This window comes from Cucurbita maxima, unplaced genomic scaffold (assembly GCF_002738345.1).
Source record: "Cucurbita maxima cultivar Rimu unplaced genomic scaffold, Cmax_1.0 Cma_Scf00074, whole genome shotgun sequence".
NCBI lineage: Eukaryota > Viridiplantae > Streptophyta > Magnoliopsida > Cucurbitales > Cucurbitaceae > Cucurbita > Cucurbita maxima.
Window position 1 is genome coordinate 25,260 of NW_019272090.1, and position 8,527 is coordinate 33,786.

The following is an 8,527-nucleotide window of genomic DNA, read 5'->3' on the forward strand; positions in this document are numbered from 1 at the left end:
TGTTCGACTTTAAGCACCTTTTTACTGTATTATACACTCCGTTTCTTAGAAATTCTATTCTAAATCATCATGCCTAATCATTCCCCCAAAAAGTTTCTTAAAAAATGAACAGTTACTCGGTTTTTTAGCACGTTCTTCAAACGTCCCGGTTTTCGTGTTTACGAATCAGGGTTCGAATTTAAGAACTTTTTTACTATATTATACACTCCCTTTCTTCAAAATACTATTCTAAATCATCATGCATAATCATTCTCCCTAAAAGTTTCTTAAAAAATGGACAGTTACTCGGTTTTTTTAGAACGTGATTCAAACGTCCCGGTTTTGATGTTTACGAATTATTGTTCGACTTTAAGCACCTTTTTACTGTATTATACACTCCGTTTCTTAGAAATTCTATTCTAAATCATCATGCCTAATCATTCCCCCAAAAAGTTTCTTAAAAAATGAACAGTTACTCGGTTTTTTTAGCACGTTCTTCAAACGTCCCAGTTTTGGTGTTTACGAATCAGGGTTCGAATTTTAGAACCTTTTTACTGTATTATACACTCCGTTTCTTCAAAATACTATTCTAAATCATCATGCCTAATCATTCCCCCCAAAAAGTTTCTTAAAAACTGGACAGTTACTCGGTTTTTTTAGCACGTGCTTTAAACGTCCCGGTTTTGGTGTTTACGAATTATTGTTCGACTTTAAGGACCTTTTTACTATATTGTACACTCTATTTCTTCTAAATACTATTATAAATTATCATGCCTAATCATTCCCCCAAAAAGTTTCATAAAAAATGGACAGTTACTCCGTTTTTTTAGCACGTGCTTCAAACGTCCGGTTTTGGTGTTTACGAATCAGGGTCCGACTTTAAGCATTTTTTTACAGTAATATACACTCCGTTCCTTCGAAATACTATTCTAAATCATCATGCCTAATCATTCCCCAAAAAAGTTTCTTAAAAACTCGACAGTAACTCGGTTTTTTTAGCACGTTCTTCAAACGTCCCGGTTTTGGTGTTTACGAATCAGGGTTCGACTTTAAGCACTTTTTTACTGTAATATACACTCCGTTCCTTCGAAATACTATTCTAAATCATCATGCCTAATCATTCCCCAAAAAAGTTTCTTAAAAAATCGACAGTAACTCGGTTTTTTTAGCACGTGCTTCAAACGACCCAGTTTTGGTGTTTACGAATTAGGATTCGACTCTAAGCACTTTTTTACTGTATTATACACTCTGTTTCTTCATAATACTATTCTAAATCATCATGCCTAATTATTCCCTCAAATAGTTTCTTAAAAAATGGACAATTACTCAGTTTTTTTAGCACGTGCTTCAAACGTCTCGGTTTTGGTGTTTACGAATTAGGATTCGAATCAAAGCACTATTTTACTGTATTATACACTCCGTTTTTTCGAAATACTATTCTAAATCATCATGCCTAATCATTCCCAAAAAAAGTTTCTTAAAAAATCGACAGTAACTCGGTTTTTTTAGCACGTTCTTCAAACGTCCCGGTTTTGGTGTTTACGAATCAGGGTTCGACTTTAAGCACTTTTTTACTGTAATATACACTCCGTTTCTTCGAAATACTATTCTAAATCATCATGCCTAATCATTCCCAAAAAAAGTTTCTTAAAAAATCGACAGTAACTCGGTTTTTTTAGCACGTTCTTCAAACGTCCCGGTTTTGGTGTTTACGAATCAGGGTTCGACTTTAAGCACTTTTTTACTGTAATATACACTCCGTTTCTTCGAAATACTATTCTAAATCATCATGCCTAATCATTCCCAAAAAAAGTTTCTTAAAAAATCGACAGTAACTCGGTTTTTTTAGCACGTTCTTCAAACGTCCCGGTTTTGGTGTTTACGAATCAGGGTTCGACTTTAAGCACTTTTTTACTGTAATATACACTCCGTTTCTTCGAAATACTATTCTAAATCATCATGCCTAATCATTCCCAAAAAAAGTTTCTTAAAAAATCGACAGTAACTCGGTTTTTTTAGCACGTTCTTCAAACGTCCCGGTTTTGGTGTTTACGAATCAGGGTTCGACTTTAAGCACTTTTTTACTGTAATATACACTCCGTTTCTTCGAAATACTATTCTAAATCATCATGCCTAATCATTCCCCCAAAAAGTTTCATAAAAAATGGACAGTTACTCAGTTTTTTTAGCACGTGCTTCAAACGTCCCGGTTTTGGTGTTTACGAATCAGGGTTCGTATTTTAGAACTTTTTTACTGTATTATACACTCTGTTTCTTCGAAATACTATTCTAAATCATTATGCCTAATCATTCCCCCCAAAAAGTTTCTTAAAAACTGGAAAGTTACTCCGTTTTTTTAGCACGTGCTTCAAACATCCCGATTTTGGTGTTTACGAATTATTGTTCAACTTTAAGCACCTTTTTACTGTATTATACACTCCATTTCTTCGAAATTCTATTCTAAATAATCATGCCTAATCATACCCCCAAAAATTTTCTTAAAAAATGAACAGTTACTCAGGTTTTTAGCACGTTCTTCAAACGTCCCGGTTTTGGTGTTTACGAATGAGGGTTCGAATTTCAGAACTTTTTTACTGTATTATACACTCCGTTTCTTCAAAATACTATTCTAAATCATCATACCTAATCATTCCCATAAAAAGTTTCATAAAAAATGGACAGTTACTCCATTTTTATAAAACGTGCTTCAAACGTCCCGGTTTTGGTGTTTACGAATCAGGGTTCGAATTTAAGAACTTTTTTACTGTATTATACACTCCGTTTCTTCGAAATACTATTCTAAATCATCATGCCTAATCATTCCCCATAAAAGTTTCATAAAAAATGGACAGTTACTCAGTTATTTTAGCACGTGCTTCAAACGTCCCGGTTTTGGTGTTTACGAATCAGTGTTCGAATTTAAGAACTTTTTTACTGTATTATACACTCCGTTTCTTCGAAATACTATTCTAAATCATCATGCCTAATCATTCCCCATAAGAGTTTCATAAAAAATGGACAGTTACTCAGTTTTTTTAGAAGGTGCTTCAAACGTCCCGGTTTTGGTGTTTACGAATCAGGGTTCGTATTTTAGAACTTTTTTACTGTATTATACATTCTGTTTTTTCGAAATACTATTCTAAATCATCATGCCTAATCATTCCCCCAAAAAGTTTCATAAAAAATGGACAGTTACTCAGTTTTTTTAGCACGTGCTTCAAACGTCCCGGTTTTGGTGTTTACGACTCAGGGTTCGAATTTAAGAACTTTTTTACTGTATTATACACTCCGTTTCTTCAAAATACTATTCTAAATCATCATGCCTAATCATTCCCCATAAAAGTTTCATAAAAAATGGACAGTTACTCAGTTTTTTTAGCACGTTCTTCAAACGTCCCAGTTTTGGTGTTTACGAATCAGGGTTCGAATTTTAGAACCTTTTTACTGTATTATACACTCCGTTTCTTCAAAATACTATTCTAAATCATCATGCCTAATCATTCCCCCCAAAAAGTTTCTTAAAAACTGGACAGTTACTCGGTTTTTTTAGCACGTGCTTTAAACGTCCCGGTTTTGGTGTTTACGAATTATTGTTCGACTTTAAGGACCTTTTTACTGTATTGTACACTCTATTTCTTCTAAATACTATTATAAATTATCATGCCTAATCATTCCCCCAAAAAGTTTCATAAAAAATGGACAGTTACTCCGTTTTTTTAGCACGTGCTTCAAACGTCCGGTTTTGGTGTTTACGAATCAGGGTCCGACTTTAAGCATTTTTTTACAGTAATATACACTCCGTTCCTTCGAAATACTATTCTAAATCATCATGCCTAATCATTCCCCAAAAAATTTTCTTAAAAAATCGACAGTAACTCGGTTTTTTTAGCACGTTCTTCAAACGTCCCGGTTTTGGTGTTTACGAATCAGGGTTCGACTTTAAGCACTTTTTTACTGTAATATACACTCCGTTCCTTCGAAATACTATTCTAAATCATCATTCCTAATCATTCCCCAAAAAAGTTTCTTAAAAAATCGACAGTAACTCGGTTTTTTTAGCACGTGCTTCAAACGTCCCAGTTTTGGTGTTTACGAATTAGGATTCGACTCTAAGCACTTTTTTACTGTATTATACACTCTGTTTCTTCATAATACTATTCTAAATCATCATGCCTAATTATTCCCTCAAAAAGTTTCTTAAAAAATGGATAGTTACTCGGTTTTTTTAGCACGTGCTTCAAACGTCCGGTTTTGGTGTTTACGAATCTGGGTTCAACTTTAAGCACTTTTTTACTAAATATACACTCCGTTTTTTCGAAATCCTATTCTAAATCATCATGCCTAATCATTCCCGCCAAAAACTTTTTTAAACAATGAACAGTTACTCAGTTTTTTTAGCACGTGCTTCAAACGTTCCGATTTTGGTGTTTACGAATCTGGGTTCAACTTTAAGCACTTTTTTACTAAATATACACTCCGTTTTTTCGAAATCCTATTCTAAATCATCATGCTTAATCATTCCCGCAAAACTTTTTTAAACAATGAACAGTTACTCAGTTTTTTAGCACGTGCTTCAAACGTCCGGTTTTGGTGTTTACGAATCTGGGTTCAACTTTAAGCACTTTTTTACTAAATATACACTCCGTTTTTTCGAAATCCTATTCTAAATCATCATGCTTAATCATTCCCGCAAAACTTTTTTAAACAATGAACAGTTACTCAGTTTTTTAGCACGTGCTTCAAACGTCCGGTTTTGGTGTTTACGAATCTGGGTTCAACTTTAAGCACTTTTTTACTAAATATACACTCCGTTTTTTCGAAATCCTATTCTAAATCATCATGCTTAATCATTCCCGCAAAACTTTTTTAAACAATGAACAGTTACTCAGTTTTTTAGCACGTGCTTCAAACGTCCGGTTTTGGTGTTTACGAATCTGGGTTCAACTTTAAGCACTTTTTTACTAAATATACACTCCGTTTTTTCGAAATCCTATTCTAAATCATCATGCTTAATCATTCCCGCAAAACTTTTTTAAACAATGAACAGTTACTCAGTTTTTTAGCACGTGCTTCAAACGTCCGGTTTTGGTGTTTACGAATCTGGGTTCAACTTTAAGCACTTTTTTACTAAATATACACTCCGTTTTTTCGAAATCCTATTCTAAATCATCATGCTTAATCATTCCCGCAAAACTTTTTTAAACAATGAACAGTTACTCAGTTTTTTAGCACGTGCTTCAAACGTCCGGTTTTGGTGTTTACGAATCTGGGTTCAACTTTAAGCACTTTTTTACTAAATATACACTCCGTTTTTTCGAAATCCTATTCTAAATCATCATGCTTAATCATTCCCGCAAAACTTTTTTAAACAATGAACAGTTACTCAGTTTTTTAGCACGTGCTTCAAACGTCCGGTTTTGGTGTTTACGAATCTGGGTTCAACTTTAAGCACTTTTTTACTAAATATACACTCCGTTTTTTCGAAATCCTATTCTAAATCATCATGCTTAATCATTCCCGCAAAACTTTTTTAAACAATGAACAGTTACTCAGTTTTTTAGCACGTGCTTCAAACGTCCGGTTTTGGTGTTTACGAATCTGGGTTCAACTTTAAGCACTTTTTTACTAAATATACACTCCGTTTTTTCGAAATCCTATTCTAAATCATCATGCTTAATCATTCCCGCAAAACTTTTTTAAACAATGAACAGTTACTCAGTTTTTTAGCACGTGCTTCAAACGTCCGGTTTTGGTGTTTACGAATCTGGGTTCAACTTTAAGCACTTTTTTACTAAATATACACTCCGTTTTTTCGAAATCCTATTCTAAATCATCATGCTTAATCATTCCCGCAAAACTTTTTTAAACAATGAACAGTTACTCAGTTTTTTAGCACGTGCTTCAAACGTCCGGTTTTGGTGTTTACGAATCTGGGTTCAACTTTAAGCACTTTTTTACTAAATATACACTCCGTTTTTTCGAAATCCTATTCTAAATCATCATGCTTAATCATTCCCGCAAAACTTTTTTAAACAATGAACAGTTACTCAGTTTTTTAGCACGTGCTTCAAACGTCCGGTTTTGGTGTTTACGAATCTGGGTTCAACTTTAAGCACTTTTTTACTAAATATACACTCCGTTTTTTCGAAATCCTATTCTAAATCATCATGCTTAATCATTCCCGCAAAACTTTTTTAAACAATGAACAGTTACTCAGTTTTTTAGCACGTGCTTCAAACGTCCGGTTTTGGTGTTTACGAATCTGGGTTCAACTTTAAGCACTTTTTTACTAAATATACACTCCGTTTTTTCGAAATCCTATTCTAAATCATCATGCTTAATCATTCCCGCAAAACTTTTTTAAACAATGAACAGTTACTCAGTTTTTTAGCACGTGCTTCAAACGTCCGGTTTTGGTGTTTACGAATCTGGGTTCAACTTTAAGCACTTTTTTACTAAATATACACTCCGTTTTTTCGAAATCCTATTCTAAATCATCATGCTTAATCATTCCCGCAAAACTTTTTTAAACAATGAACAGTTACTCAGTTTTTTAGCACGTGCTTCAAACGTCCGGTTTTGGTGTTTACGAATCTGGGTTCAACTTTAAGCACTTTTTTACTAAATATACACTCCGTTTTTTCGAAATCCTATTCTAAATCATCATGCTTAATCATTCCCGCAAAACTTTTTTAAACAATGAACAGTTACTCAGTTTTTTAGCACGTGCTTCAAACGTCCGGTTTTGGTGTTTACGAATCTGGGTTCAACTTTAAGCACTTTTTTACTAAATATACACTCCGTTTTTTCGAAATCCTATTCTAAATCATCATGCTTAATCATTCCCGCAAAACTTTTTTAAACAATGAACAGTTACTCAGTTTTTTAGCACGTGCTTCAAACGTCCGGTTTTGGTGTTTACGAATCTGGGTTCAACTTTAAGCACTTTTTTACTAAATATACACTCCGTTTTTTCGAAATCCTATTCTAAATCATCATGCTTAATCATTCCCGCAAAACTTTTTTAAACAATGAACAGTTACTCAGTTTTTTAGCACGTGCTTCAAACGTCCGGTTTTGGTGTTTACGAATCTGGGTTCAACTTTAAGCACTTTTTTACTAAATATACACTCCGTTTTTTCGAAATCCTATTCTAAATCATCATGCTTAATCATTCCCGCAAAACTTTTTTAAACAATGAACAGTTACTCAGTTTTTTAGCACGTGCTTCAAACGTCCGGTTTTGGTGTTTACGAATCTGGGTTCAACTTTAAGCACTTTTTTACTAAATATACACTCCGTTTTTTCGAAATCCTATTCTAAATCATCATGCTTAATCATTCCCGCAAAACTTTTTTAAACAATGAACAGTTACTCAGTTTTTTAGCACGTGCTTCAAACGTCCGGTTTTGGTGTTTACGAATCTGGGTTCAACTTTAAGCACTTTTTTACTAAATATACACTCCGTTTTTTCGAAATCCTATTCTAAATCATCATGCTTAATCATTCCCGCAAAACTTTTTTAAACAATGAACAGTTACTCAGTTTTTTAGCACGTGCTTCAAACGTCCGGTTTTGGTGTTTACGAATCTGGGTTCAACTTTAAGCACTTTTTTACTGTATTCAACCCTCCGTTTGTTCTAAATACTATTCTAAATCATCATGCCTAATCATTCCTCCAAAAAGTTTCTTAAAAAATGGACAGTTACTCGGTTTTTTTAGCACGTGCTTTAAACGTCCCGGTTTTGGTGTTTACGAATCTGGGTTCAACTTTAAGCACTTTTTTACTGTATTATACACTCCGTTTCTTCGAAATACTATTCTAAATCATCATGCCTAATCATTCCCCCAAAAAGTTTATTTAAAAATGGACAGTTACTCGGTTTTTTAGCACGTGCTTCAAACGTCCGTGTTTTGGTTTTTCCGAATTAGGGTTCGACTTTAAGCACTTTTTTACTGTATTATACACTCCGTTTCTTCGTAATACTATTCTAAATCATCATGCCTAATCATTCCCCCAAAAAGTTTCTTAAAAAATGGACAGTTACTCGGTTTTTTAGCACGTGCTTCAAACGTCCCGGTTTTGGTGTTTCCGAATTAGGGTTCGACTTTAAGCACTTTTTTACTGTATTATACACTCCGTTTCTTCGTAATACTATTCTAAATCATCATGACTAATCATTCCCCCAAAAAGTTTCTTAAAAAATGGACAGTTACTCAGTGTTTTTAGCACGTTCTTCAAACGTCCCAGTTTTGGTGTTTACGAATTATGATTTGACTTTAATCACCTTTTTACTGTTTTATACACTCTGTTTCTTTGAAATACTATTCTAAATCATCATGCCTAATCATTCCCCCCAAAAGTTTCTTAAATCATGGACAGTTACTCGGTTTTTTTAGCACGTGCTTCAAACGTCCCGGTTTTGGTGTTTACGAATTATGGTTCGACTTTAAACACTGTTTTACTGTATTATACACTCCATTTCTTCGAAATACTTTTCTAAATCATCATGCCTAATCATTCCCCCAAAAAGTTTCTTAAAAAATG